Here is a 14,932-nt window from a genome sequence, read left to right on the forward strand (position 1 = left end):
GGTGACTTTTGAAGTTTTATTGCAGATCTTGAACATAGGCAAGAAGGAGGGATGAAGATCCAGGATACTCAAAAATTCATGCAGGTTTTGGAGGACATATTCTCAAACAAAGTCCTGTTTTAGCAGAATTGGGCCCATCAGTAGCAGCTTCAAAGTAATGCTGGAGCTTTAGACGAAAGGTCGTACTTATAATATCCAGAGGCAGCTCCCAACCAGCTCCCCTGATCCTCCTTAGTATATGATTTCCCTCCCCAGCCCCAGCTTCTATGGGTAGTGTCCTCTAGCAAGTCCACTTCAATCCAGCTTCATTCAGGCCCTCAGCCATAGCACATGCAGAAGCCCAACAGCAGTAACTCATACACGTGTTGCCTCCTGGAGGAAGGGGACCCCAGGAAAGAGAGCTCTTATCAGATCCTCCCAAACATATATCTTCTCCCCAGCCACATCTTCTGGGACATCTTCCCATGTGATTAACTAGGGCCAGATAATAGTTCAGAAACTAGTGACTGACCCTCCCACACTATTTCTGGAACATTTTTTCAGAGCCAGGCAGAAATAATTAGCCACCAGGTTTAGGGATGAACCTGATCAGACCTAAAAATAAATTGCAGCTCAGCTGGTTACAGAAAAGCCATACACTAAATTTAGTTGGCCCAGGGCAGGGGCACTACACAAAGATTCTAAGTACATTTGATGACTTTACAAATGTTGTTTGAATGTACTTCAAAATTGTATTTGCTTTTAACATTCAATTTTAGAATAAATATGCTTTCCTGAAAAAAAAAACACTGTTAGAAATTTCCGGCAGCCGGCTCCTCTGTGCGTGCCACTTCAATGGAGTGATCTAAAGCGGGAGGTAAGGAGGATTGACACATTATTCATATACCCCCCTTGAGAGATGATATGTTTATTAGGGATGATCGAACTTTTGAAAAGTTCGGTTCGACCAGAACACCCGAACTTCACGAAAGTTCGGTTCGGATTTCAGAACCCCATTGAAATCAATGGGACCCGAACTTCTGTAATCAAAAAACACAATTTTTAAGCCCTAAAACCCAATAAATGCCCCTAAAAAGTGCCTAGGGTTCTGGGTCATGCCCCAGGGACTATTAATCACACAAAAAAAAGTTCTTAAAAATTGTCATTTTTGATAAAAAAGCCAATTATTGAAAAATTAAAAAAAAAAAAAAAAAGAGATTTTTTGATTTTTACTTTGGATTTAGTATCTGGGGGGTCTAAAAGGTGTGCATGTGAAGTTTCAGCTCTGTAGCATGTCCAGAACCATGAAAAAAAAAAAGATAATTTTTCAGTAGAACAGGGATGTGGTTCGGGAGCCTCCTTTAACTTTAACACCTATATGATCTTTTTTTCTGGTTCTGGACATGCTACAGAGCTGAAACTTCACAGGTACACCTTTTAGACCCCCCAGACACAAAATCACACAAAAAAAGTTCTTAAAAATTGTAATTTTTGATAAAAAAGCCAATTATTGAAAAATTAAAAAAAAAAAAAAAGAGAGATTTTTTGATTTTTACTTTGGATTTAGTATCTGGGGGGTCTAAAAGGTGTGCATGTGAAGTTTCAGGTCTGTAGCATGTCCAGAACCCCCCAAAAATTAGCATTTTCTTATAATTTTTATTAGAACAGGAATACGGCTTCTCTACGGCGCTTTTTCTTGCATTTATCGGGCATTTTTGGAGGCAGGCATGACTTTTTTTGGATTTAGTGTCTGGGGGGTCTAAAAAGTGTACCTGTGAAGTTTCAGCTCTGTAGCATGTCCAGAACCAGAAAAAAAGATAATTTTTCAGTAGAGCAGGGATGGTGGGACCCCTCTTTTACACTTATATGATCTTTTTTTGGGGTTCTGGACATGCTACAGAGCTGAAACTTCACAGGTACACCTTTTAGACCCCCCCCCAGACACAAAATCACACAAAAAAAGTTCTTAAAAATTGTCATTTTTGATAAAAAAGCCAATTATTGAAAAATTAAAAAAAAAAAAAAAAAAGAGATTTTTTGATTTTTACTTTGGATTTAGTATCTGGGGGGTCTAAAAGGTGTGCATGTGAAGTTTCAGGTCTGTAGCATGTCCAGAACCAGAAAAAAAAAGATCGTTTGTATTAGAAAACTTTAAGCACAGGAATATGGCTTCTCTGCTGTAACACCTTGCCGGTTTAATAGCAGGCATTTTTTTGGGTTCTTTGCAGTCAGGAAAAACATCTGAACTTGTGTATAGTAGTACTGTGCACAAGTTCTGATGTTTTGCCTGCCTCCAAAATTCCCCAAAAAATGCCAGCAAAAACACACCTGGGCATTTTTTTTTTTGACGCTAGCGTTTTTTTTGGCATTTTTTGGGGTTCTTTTGAGGCAGGCAAAACATCTGAACATGTGTATAGGGGGGATATATAGACATATATGTCTGAATATATACCCCTAGACATATATAGGTGTGATAGTAGCAGAAATAAATGCTTGCGCTAATGAAATCATTTACAGTAATATATTTCTGCTACTATCACACCTATATATGTCTCGGGGTATATATTCAGACATATATGCCTATATATACACCCTATACACATGTTCAGATGTTTTGCCTGCCTCAAAAGAACCCCAAAAAATGCCAAAAAAAACGCTAGCGTCAAAAAAAAAAATGCCCAGGTGTGTTTTTGCTGGCATTTTTTGGGGATTTTGGAGGCAGGCAAAACATCAGAACTTGTGCACAGTACCACTATACACAAGTTCAGATGTTTTTCCTGACTGCAAAGAACCCAAAAAAATGCCTGCTATTAAACCGGCAAGGTGTTACAGCAGAGAAGCCATATTCCTGTGCTTAAAGTTTTCTAATACAAACGATCTTTTTTTTTCTGGTTCTGGACATGCTACAGACCTGAAACTTCACATGCACACCTTTTAGACCCCCCAGATACTAAAATCAAAAAATCTCTTTTTTTTTTTTTTTTTTTTTTTTTTTTTTTTTAATTTTTCAATAATTGGCTTTTTTATCAAAAATGACAATTTTTAAGAACTTTTTTTGTGTGATTTTGTGTCTGGGGGGTCTAAAAGGTGTACCTGTGAAGTTTCAGCTCTGTAGCATGTCCAGAACCCCAAAAAAAGATCATATAAGTGTAAAAGAGGGGTCCCACCATCCCTGCTCTACTGAAAAATTATCTTTTTTTTCTGGTTCTGGACATGCTACAGAGCTGAAACTTCACAGGTACACTTTTTAGACCCCCCAGACACTAAATCCAAAAAAAGTCATGCCTGCCTCCAAAAATGCCCGATAAATGCAAGAAAAAGCGCCGTAGAGAAGCCGTATTCCTGTTCTAATAAAAATTATAAGAAAATGCTAATTTTTGGGGGGTTCTGGACATGCTACAGAGCTGAAACTTCACATGTACACTTTTTAGACCCTCCAGATACTAAATCCAAAGTAAAAATCAAAAAATCTCTTTTTTTTTTTTTTTTTTTTTTTTTAATTTTTCAATAATTGGCTTTTTTATCAAAAATGACAATTTTTAAGAACTTTTTTTTGTGTGATTTTGTGTCTGGGGGGTCTAAAAGGTGTACCTGTGAAGTTTCAGCTCTGTAGCATGTCCAGAACCATAAAAAAAAAGATCGTTTGTATTAGAAAACTTTAAGCACAGGAATATGGCTTCTCTGCTGTAACACCTTGCCGGTTTAATAGCAGGCATTTTTTTGGGTTCTTTGCAGTCAGGAAAAACATCTGAACTTGTGTATAGTGGTACTGTGCACAAGTTCTGATTTTTTGCCTGCCTCCAAAACCCCCCAAAAAATGCCAGCAAAAACACACCTGGGCATTTTTTTTTTGACGCTAGCGTTTTTTTGGCATTTTTTGGGGTTCTTTTGAGGCAGGCAAAACATCTGAACATGTGTATAGGGGGTATATATAGGCATATATGTCTGAATATATACCCCTAGACATATATAGGTGTGATAGTAGCAGAAATATATTACTGTAAATGATTTCATTAGCGCAAGCATTTATTTCAGCTACTATCACACCTATATATGTCTAGGGGTATATATTCAGACATATATGTCTATATATACCCCCTATACACATATTCAGATGTCATGTCTGACATCAAACATGTCCTCAAAAAAGCACTGGCAGTGGCAGCCCCTGCAGCATTAAAAAATGCTTGCTGGTGAGAAGCCACATTCCTGTCCCGAAGCAGAGAAATGATCATTTCTCTATAGCGGTCACCCTGCTATGGAAGGGTTTTGTCACCCTGCCATAGCAGTCACTGTCAGTTAACCCTACACTACACTACGGTCCCCTGACACTTAACACTTTCCCTACAGAAACTAAATTTTTGAAGCTAACTTAAGTGTAAAGGAGCACTCTAACTACACTAGATATCCCTTTCCTCACACTAAAAATAGCTAAATGACACTTTTAAAGTAAAATTAACAGAACTGCTTCCACTCTCTTCCATGTCCAGTATAACAATGCTGGGAATATGGCGGGGGCGATCTTATATACTGGGGGGCGTATTCACTAATGATTGGTCTAGGGACCCCCTAGTCACTCCAATCACATTCCTAGCATTCTTCTGCCCCCTCAATTGGCTTTTGCTAATGGTTCTGGTCCAATCACGGGCTTTTAAAGCCCATTTCCTGAAGCATTGCATTTTGGGCGGTTCTGGTTGCCGAATTCCGAACTTTTTGGGCAAAAAGTTCTAAATTCGGCCGAACCTCGAACACCCAATGTTCGGGCCGAACCGATGGTGGACCCGAACCGTTCGATCATCCCTAATGTTTATATATTTAGTAGACTCATGTTTCGGAATTGAGAGCATTCTGATTTTTCGCCCTGTCAATCTCATCCTCACTCAGAATGGGGGCAATGATGAGTGGGAGATGATTTGACTTATACATATCATTATCATTTTGTCCCCCCATAATTAATCGTTTGGGATACATTCCCTAGCCCCCTTATCTTAACCCATGAACAGAGTTTTTCTGAATATGTGGGGATTTTTTTGATACTCACATTTATTTCTATATTCTTGGCCAAACCTTAAGTAATATCTGGCATTTTTTCACTCACCCAGATGCTGTATATATTTCCTGGAATTCACCATCTAAAGGATTCATAGTATCTGCTGTTTTTGTTGCTCCATTGAGGTACGGTTCAGTCCACACCAAACATGTCTGTCCCTATGGTGGGTGTATTTGCGCCTCCTGTGGGGACAGTCTGGGGATTATGATTTCCATATGGGTGTTTGAAGCACACCTAGTTGAACTACTACCTGATATATGCCTTTAAGTGCAAAGTATGGTGAGCATTTATGCATTCTTGTGTGTATAGTTGTATATACCACATATTTTTCATAGTGTGTATATATATATTTATTGTGATTTTTCTTTTGTTCCTTTCAAGCATAGAAAAATTGGATTTTTTTTCTTTGTGGTTCCTGATGAAGCAGCTATTGGTTACACCAATCTGTGAAACGCGTTGAACCTCATTCTTATTTTTTATATTATTATTTATTATTCTTATCTTATGCTTTTTATGTCACCATTTACAGTTTATACAGTCAGTAATTATGATGCAATTTTTATATTGTTTTTAAGCAGTTTCTACTTTAATAAAACTGATTCTTTTATACATGCTCACCTTATTATTGTCAGTCTCAGACCCTTCGAAGTCCTCTAACTAGACACTATCATGATTGGGTCTTAAGACCATGTGATTGTATGCCAGTATCTTCTTTTTCTAGTTCTACTGTTAGACATTTCAAAATCAGAAGACTTCAAGAGCACGTGAAAAAAAATCCATCAAATTTTCTCATCACTGCAGTCAAATGAATGTCAATTTGATCCCACTAATGACTATCTAACAGGCTCCTAAAACAAACAATTTTGAACATAGGATAGTGTATGACCAGCTTTAGGATGCAGTCACTGCACATAAATTAGTAAGATGTGGTTTTCTGTTGATAAACATGGTGGAAACAGCTTGATGAATTCTTTCATTTGATGTATTGCCCCATTAGGATGTTCATGTTGCACCAAAATAGTAAATGGACATAAAAGTCACAGTTTTAAACATTTTACAATGTTTGAAGTTCCGTCCACATCTTGCACAACATACGTCTTGCACAACATAATCTTCCATATCAAGGTGTAACAGCTGTTTGACATATGTGTGCCGGGTTAGTGTCCATAGTTTGGTCCTAATCTTCCCCGCTTCCAAGTAAATACACAGAGGCCATAGATAGTATACTTTCATCTCCACTTTAAAGATGAGCTTATCTTTGTATTCAGTATTAACAATCAATTTCCTATTGAAAGCTTTGTAGAACAAAATTCCAAAATCAGATGACTTCAAGAGCACACACCGTTCAGCTCCCATAGGAGGACGCTGGAATTTAAATTCTGCAGTTATAGAGAAGCAATAGCTACCTTTGCAGGAGATATTTCAGAACGACTGGCTTTTCAGTGCTTTGATTGGGTCATGACGTAACCAAGCCACTGTTCCATAGGAATTGGAGCTTGTTTACAGCCATTAATTGGAGTATGGGAACTGAGGTAGCCAACATGTCATTCCTGCTGGATGGACCATCAATAGAAAGAAGAAATTATCAAAATATTTTTGGACACTGATGAGCCCATATTGTAGTAATCCTCAGCTGGTATTAGTTGGAGATGGGGACACGCTGTAAACATGTTGGGGAAATTTCCCTTCACATTTCTTCAAAGTGTGGAGAAATCAAGTCTTAGCTACAAGTTCAACAGGTGTTCCCATTGGAGGATTTCCCTTCACTAAAAAATGTTGGATTTAACATCACTTTCTGCCCAGGTATAAATGGTAACCAAGACAAATGAAAAGGGGGAATCCCCCATCAGGGACACGGGCAGTAATTAAAATCCTGAGAAAAGCTCTAACACTTCCCTACTCCATTCAAAACTATTACAATGTTGTGGCAAAATATATACTTTAGGGTACATTTTTTCCTAATATATACATTTTACTAGCTTGCTTTTCCCCAATTTTGTAATTGCAATAAAACACATCAATGTAAAATGTGAAAACTATCCCTTCCAGGGGAGCTGCATAAGGGTTAACTGTTTGTTTACAGTGCAATCAAACAGCAACTGTTCCAAACTATAACTGGCCTTAACAGCAAGGAGCACATGGAAGGGTGACACACGTTAAACAAAAACAAAGAAAAATTCCGAAGAGAGTATAGTTTTTGGGTCTTTCTGCTTACCAGAGAGATTGCCAGATTGCCAATTAGATTGCTCTCTGCCTACCGGAGAGCAGGGTCCATTGGTAGGGTCTGCTCAGGTGCAGCTCAGCTTGTCTGAATGTTTCACACTGGTCCAATAATGAAGCATATTGGACAGTGGGAGGAAACCTGACAAAAGGGCACAGGCATTGTTACAGCCCTGGTGATTGGCAGAGGAAAGCACCTCAGTGAATGTTGAGTGAGTGTATAAATGCAAAGGGCACATGTGCTTGGGGTCTTCGGCTGGAGAGCGGGGTTCTGAAGGGAGGGGGTGGCTGCCCCTCCTCTGTAGAAGCTGCCATGTGACCTTGGGTGGCCACCTCTCACGAAGTATAAAAATATAAGAATTTTCCTGGATTTGGTGCAAGACGATCTTCGGAAAATCAATTGGCAGGATATGGGGAAGCCTGACAATCTTTCTAGGTCCCAACGACGAGCACTCAGGGAACTGGAGACAGCACCTAACCTAGTGATCAGATGCAGCGACAAGGGCGGTAATGTCGTCTTATTAGAGGAGGACATGTATGAGAGGAAAGTGCTGCGACAATTAAATGACACAAGCACCTATACTAAACTTAAATGTAATCCCTTTCCCTCCCTTGTCATTGAACTGAACCAAAAAATCAAGCTGGCTAAGGAGGTCAACTTGGTTTCCAAAAAAGAGGCAGACTATCTCCTTGTCAGGTGCTACAATGTGCCCACTTTTTACATCATACCAAAATTGCACAAATCTCTAACCCAACCACCTGGAAGACCGATTGTCTTTGCTATTGGTGGTCCGTTGGAATGAGTGGGTAAATTTGTTGATGCCCTGATAAAGGAGTTAGTTACTGAACTCCCCTCTTATGTACAAGACACTAGGGATGTACTTAGCAAACTTGTTGATTTCCATGTTCCCCCTGAGGCAATATTCGTGGGTATTGATGTTGAAAGCCTCTACACGTCAATACCGCACGAATGGGGCCTACAAGCTGTATCCCATTTTTTGGAACAAAAATTCCCCAACCTCGGAGCTCATAACGAGTTCGTGGTTGAGATTTTGCAGTTCATGCTGGACAACAACTGCTTCCAGTTTCTTTCCTCGTTTTTCCAGCAGACCAGAGGTACCTCGATGGGGGCACCGTGGGCCCCGGCCTACGCGTGCCTCCATCTGGGACTCTGGGAGGAGCAAATTGTCTACCCATCCCCAATGTACCTCGGCCACTCCCTCATGTGGCTGAGGTACATTGACGATGTATTGCTCCTATGGGGGGGAACTATGTCAGAGCTGGAGGCATTTGTTGACGAGCTGAACTGCAATAATAGAAATATAAGATTGACTTACACAGCCACCATGAACGATTTACCGTTTCTCGACCTCCTAATCTCACGCGTAGGGCCTATGATCAAAACTACCACATATCGCAAGGCAACTTCAGCTAACACATTACTCTGTGCGGATAGCCACCATCCAAAATCGTTGATTAACGGCATACCCGTCAGGCAGTTCCTCCGTCTCAAGAGGAACTGCACGGACGGTGCTGATTATCAAACAGAGGCTAGAGACTTGTACAAACGCTTCAGAGAACGCGGTTATTCGCACAATACTATCCGGCGTGCGCGTAAGAAAGTAGGGTCCAGACAGAGGTCGGAGTTACTCCTCACACGTAGGGGTCCCCCACCTCCATCTGAACCAACCCAACAAACCCATCCGAGGATTTTAACTAGGTACGGTACGCAATGGGACCAAGTAAGATCTGTGATCACCAAACATTGGCAGGTCCTCACCTTGTCACCTTTGATTGAAAAAATTGTGGGACCCAGACCCCTAATTACCGCTAAACGGGCCAGAAATCTCAAGGATAGCCTGGTACATTCTGAGTTCGTGAGAACTTAAACACCACGCAGTTGGTTAACTTCTTTGCCCCCTTTAGAGGGATGTTTGCATGCGGAAAATGTTCTGTGTGTAAACTTGTGAATTCCAAGACTTTCTTCAGCTGTGATAGGAGTCAAGAGTTTACCATAAACAGTTTCATAAATTGCCAAACAAAAAGGGTCATTTACAAACTTAGATGCCCATGCAATAAAATATACATTGGGAAAACCAAACGTCAATTAAAAATTAGGATTTTGGGGGGGCGTGGCCGCAGCGAGACTGCATGGACGTCTGAGTGTGTAGCTCCGCCGGACCAGGGAGAATATCGGCATCCATCGGCGCCCTAAGGCTTCGTTTCTCAGCCAGACCGTCCCCGATCGACTGCTACACACCCCAGCCTTCCTGCCTGATGGCCAGAAAGAAGAAGGAGACTGGCCACCCGAGGCAGCTCCAGCACTTTTTCATGCCCCAGGACAGGCCGCGCGGCCAAGATGGCGGCGGTGGCGGATCTCCGGCCTCGACTAGCGGGACGTCCCATTCCTCGCTCAGTCCTCCACAGATCTCAGCACAGAAAGCGGGCCAACCTCGATCACCAGCAGCATCAACCCCGATGTCCAGGAGCCCGGTCAAGAGCAAGCCCAGACTGTCGGAGGGGGCACCGGCGGAGGTAAGCCAGGGGGATCTGTCCTCTATGGACTCCACCAGGGAGCTTCCCCCTAACTTTGACTCCTTTCCTGCTAGTGACAGACCGGTTTCTGAGGCTAGGCTTAAGGACATGATGACATCCCTGCGGGCATCCATGCACGCAGACGTCATGGAATGTGTCAGCGCATTTAAAGTGGAGGCCAGAGCCCTGGGGGGTCGCATGGACAGAGTTGAAGCTAAGATGGGGGAATTTGCAGCATCCCACAACGAGCTAATAGATGCCCATTACTCCCATGAGGATGAGATCGAAAAGCTCCAGGCCAAAATAGCGGATATGGAGGACCGCTCCAGGCGGAACAATGTTAAAATCAGGGGGGTCCCGGAGTCTGTACTCCCCGGTGACCTGGATAGCTATGCACGTGCCTTTATCCTGGCGGTCCTCCCGCAAACCCCTATATCTGAGTCGGTTATTGATAGGATCCACCGCCTGCCTAAGCCATCCTTTCTCCCTGATGAGATTCCCCGGGATGTCATTATGAAGGTGCATTTCTACCATGTGAAAGACAATCTTATGTCAGTGTTCCGGAGGAAGACCCCCATTCCGGAGACATACTCCAGGATCCAATTGTTTGCGGACCTATCGCAATATACATTGCAAAAGAGGAGAGCCCTGCACCCGCTGACAAAAATCCTCAGAAATCATTCCATAGTTTACAGGTGGGGGTTCCCTGTTAAACTTGCAGTAACCTACAACAATAAGACCCACAATGTCTCCTCCATGCAGGAGGGCCTGGATTTGCTCCGGACATGGGGTATCCTCCCTGATCAGGACCCCGCCCCGCGGGAGCCCTCTGATCGCATATCTCCGCTGTCTGAGGAATGGCAAACGATCACACAAGGCAAAAAAGGGAAGAAAAAGGCCAAGGGACAGCCCACCCAGGCTGCTTCGCATAATTCCTCTCCCTGAGTCTGGCCACAGAGCTCGCATACTTTTCTCCCCCCATGATTTTGTGCAGTATACCTGCTCACGAGACTTGTTTCAGTTTCTCACCCGTTAATAGAGCTACTCCAATGAGCTCTTTCGTTTTAATATTCTTTGTTTTCACCTTGTTATTTTGTTTTTCTGGTCAGCCGAAATATGCCTGGTTTTGCACACATCAACATACCCTACCTGCAGCCGGAGCCCGCAACCTTGAATGGGAGTCCCTGTCACCGCTCTTTAGATGTAATGGCCCAGGCAACATTCTCTATTCTTCTACTTTCCTACCATGACTGTAACTGTTACATCCCTGAACGTGCATGGCCTGAATCACCCCGCCAAGCGGGCGTCAATGTGGCGTGAGGCCTTAACCCTCAAAAGTGATGTCCTCTGTATACAGGAAACCCACTTTCATCGTTCTGCAACCCCTACACTGTCTCACAAGAGTTTCCCGCACATATTCATGGCTTCAGCTGATTGCAAACGCAAAGGAGTCCTCATAGCCGTCAAAGACACAGTGGCCTTTTCACTGCGTACAGAAGTTCCTGACCCCAACGGTCGCTACCTTTTGCTGCAATGTGATATCAATAATGCCCCCTTTACAATTTTGTCCGCCTATGCCCCCAACTCACACCAGCCGCGGTTCTGGAGGAAAATGTTCCGCTTGCTGGACAAACATAGATATGGATCCACGGTTGTGTGTGGGGACTTCAATATGACAGCTGATCCGTCCTTGGACATCTCCTCCTCGCCTAAACGTCGCCCTCCTGCCCTTCAATCCATGTTGCACGAGGTGGAGATGTTTGATGTCTGGAAATGTCATCACCCGGGGGAACGTGACTACTCTTTCCACTCCTCCAGATACAATATGTACTCCCGTATTGACATGATCTTGGTTGACAAACATTTGCTGCAAATGACTGGGAAGTCTTCCATCCATGACATTGCCTGGTCGGACCATGCCCCTGTGTCCATAACGATACAGGAGGCTCGTTCTCCAGGCATGGCCTACATTTGGAGAGCAAACACTCAGGTCCTGGACACTCCTCAATATGCCTCTCACCTGGAGAGGCACCTTGTGGAATATTTCTCACATAATGCGGGTTCAGTTTCTGACCCAACGGTAGTATGGTGTGCCCATAAGGCCTTTATCCGTGGAATTTTTATTAAATTGTGTGCACGGCTTAAGAGGCAGAGGACGCGGCAGCTGGACCATATCTTGGCTGAGATTCGCAGATTGGAACCTATAAATAAGACCACCCCAAACCCTACTTTGTCCCTTCAATTGACCAAACTCAGATCTGACCTGCGCAGTATGTTGATAGCGCAACAGGACAAATATTTTAGGGCCCTCAAACTCTCCCACTACTCAGTGGGTAATAAAGCCGGGAAGCTACTGGCCTCCAAGCTCAAGGCTAGGCGGGTCAAGGATAGGATAGCCTATCTACTAGATCCTGTGACCAAGGCGAAAATTCTAAACCCTCAAGATATAGCAAACACGTTTGCTAGCTATTACGAATCCTTGTACAATTTAAAAGATGACGCGTCCACCCCCCAACCGACGGAACAGCTTATCTCCGATTTCTTAGCTTCTATTGACCTGCCTGCGCTTTCCCTTCCCCAACTGCAAGCTTTGAACGCCCCGATAACACAGGCTGAAGTAGAACGAGCTATACAAACACTCCCTTCTGGTAAGTCCCCTGGACCAGATGGTCTACCCAATCTGTATTATAAGAGATTCGCACAAATACTCAGCCCCCATTTAGCCTCGATGTATGCGGCTGCGGTGTCCTCTGCCTCTCTACCTAGGGAAATTCTTCAAGCACATGTAGTAACGCTACCCAAACCAGGGAAAGAGCCGGTATCCCCTCCCAACTTTAGACCGATATCCTTGTTAAATACCGATGCAAAGTTGTATGCCAAGGTCTTGGCTCTTAGACTTCATCCCATATTGCCTGCTTTTATTGATCCGGACCAATCCGGATTTGTACGTGGTCGCCAGACTTCTGACGCGACTAGAAGGGTTATAGGGCTTATAGACAGGGCGGGATCTGGTCGGGTGCCTTCTCTGCTGCTCTCGTTGGATGCGGAGAAGGCATTCGACCGGGTTCACTGGACCTACATGACGGCAGTGCTGCGGCGGTTTGGCTTTCATGGTCCCATTTTGAACGCAATTCTAGCGTTGTACTCTAACCCATCAGCGAAGGTTTACACCTCTAACATGTTATCGACAGCATTTGACATAACCAACGGAACGAGGCAGGGCTGTCCACTATCCCCATCTATCTTTAATTTGCTTATTGAGCCACTGGCGGCGGCAGTTAGATCTTCCCCCCACATAAAAGGCCTTGTGACCGCCTCGGGCTCCCATGTAATTAATCTTTTTGCTGATGATGTAATCATCTTCATGACGGACCCAGAGAAGTCACTAGCCACCACACACTCACTACTGCAGAGATTCAGTCTGATTTCCTATTACAAGGTGAACTTTACAAAGTCCCTGATCCTGCCTTTGGGCCTTCCCCAGCCGCTTTGTCGTAAATTGCAACAGAAATACCCCTATACCTGGAAAAGGGACTATATACCCTATCTGGGTATCCTATTGACCCCTAAAGTGGATCAGTTGGCTATAACTAACTACCCCCCTTTGATTACCAAGATCTCGCAGAAATGCCAACGAATAGCAAAAACCGAGCTCACATGGTCGGGACGCCTTGCCTCGTTCAAGATGGTTCTCCTGCCCCAAATTCTCTACATCTTTCGGTCCTTGGTAGTCCCAGTTTCTCGTGGCATTCTCAACTCCTTGCAAAGGGCACTGAGGGGGTTGGTTTGGAGGGGGAAGAGACCTAGGAGCGCACATTCGTTCCTTATCAAACACTGGTCCGCGGGGGGGATGGGTATGACCGACATCAGGGATTATCTCCTTGCCTCTCATCTGACCCAACTGCGCCATTGGGTAGATCCCGGATCCCATGCAATTTGGAGCGCCATGGAGGCGGATGTCTGTCCTTCCCATCCTCTGCGGACGATGCTCTTGGCAGATGTATGGAACCCCGTGCCACTGGAGGGACTGCCTATTTCGGTCAGGGCCTCATTGTTGGCATGGAGGGCGTTCGTAAAACAGGACATTCCGGCCCCCCTGGAGGCGCGGGTTCCCGTGCCGCTAGGGGTGCTGGAAATGGCCATACCCCACTCGTCCTTTGGGGTGTGGAGAAACAAGGGTATTAACAATGTTGACCATATCCTGTCAGGCGACACTCTCAAATCCTTTGAGGATCTGCAGAGGGAGTTTAAACTCCCGGCCTCTGAACACTATAGATACATACAAGTGGCACATCTTTTCCGATCATTGACGTCCCCGCATATCCACTTGCCTTCGAGAGGTTGGTTGTTCATGTTGGGCAATCTACGCTCGGTCAAGGGCACATCCCTATTCTACAACCTGTTTCAAGCCAAAATGGATTTTAGCGCATCCGCTCCTTTCACAAAATGGGAGGCGGATCTAGGGGAATTGTTTACAACTGACCAGTGGAAAATAGCCTTCCGCTCCATCAAACAGTCCTCCTCCTGCACCAATCACTGGGGATTGTCCCAGAAGATCAATTTGCGTTGGTACCTTACTCCCTATAGATTGTCCAAATTTATTCCTGATCATTCGCCATTATGCTGGAGGGGATGTGGCGAGGTGGCCCACCTCCTACACGTCTTCTGGTCTTGCCGACACCTTACTAATATATGGAATGCACTCTTCTCCATGATATCGGATATCTCTGGGCTCCCTACCCTGCCCTCTCCAGCATTGGCGATCTTGAATGTGGGGGTCGAGAGGTTCCCTTCCGATAGCAGCACCATAGTTACCCACATTCTATTGGCTGCTCGCAGCCTGGTGGCTCAGAAGTGGAAATCTAATATTGTGCCCCAAGTCTCGGACGTTATTGATAGAGTCAAAACTACCTTTGAATATGAACGCCTACTTGCCTATAAGGCCGGTCGCAGTGCCAGATTCGATAGGGAATGGTCTAAGTGGTCCTCCTGGCTCAAGGGTAAAATCTAACATTGAGTAACCCCAATATTGAATACTTTGAAATTGATGTGTTGATAATTCAGCTGACCAGCTGTTGTTCTGTTGTTATGTTGTTAAGTTGTTAGTTGTTATACCTTCTATTCCAATTTCCATTACTCCTTCGTTTT

This window comes from Pelophylax lessonae (assembly GCF_965119305.1).
Source record: "Pelophylax lessonae genome assembly, chromosome: 5".
Lineage (NCBI taxonomy): Eukaryota > Metazoa > Chordata > Amphibia > Anura > Ranidae > Pelophylax > Pelophylax lessonae.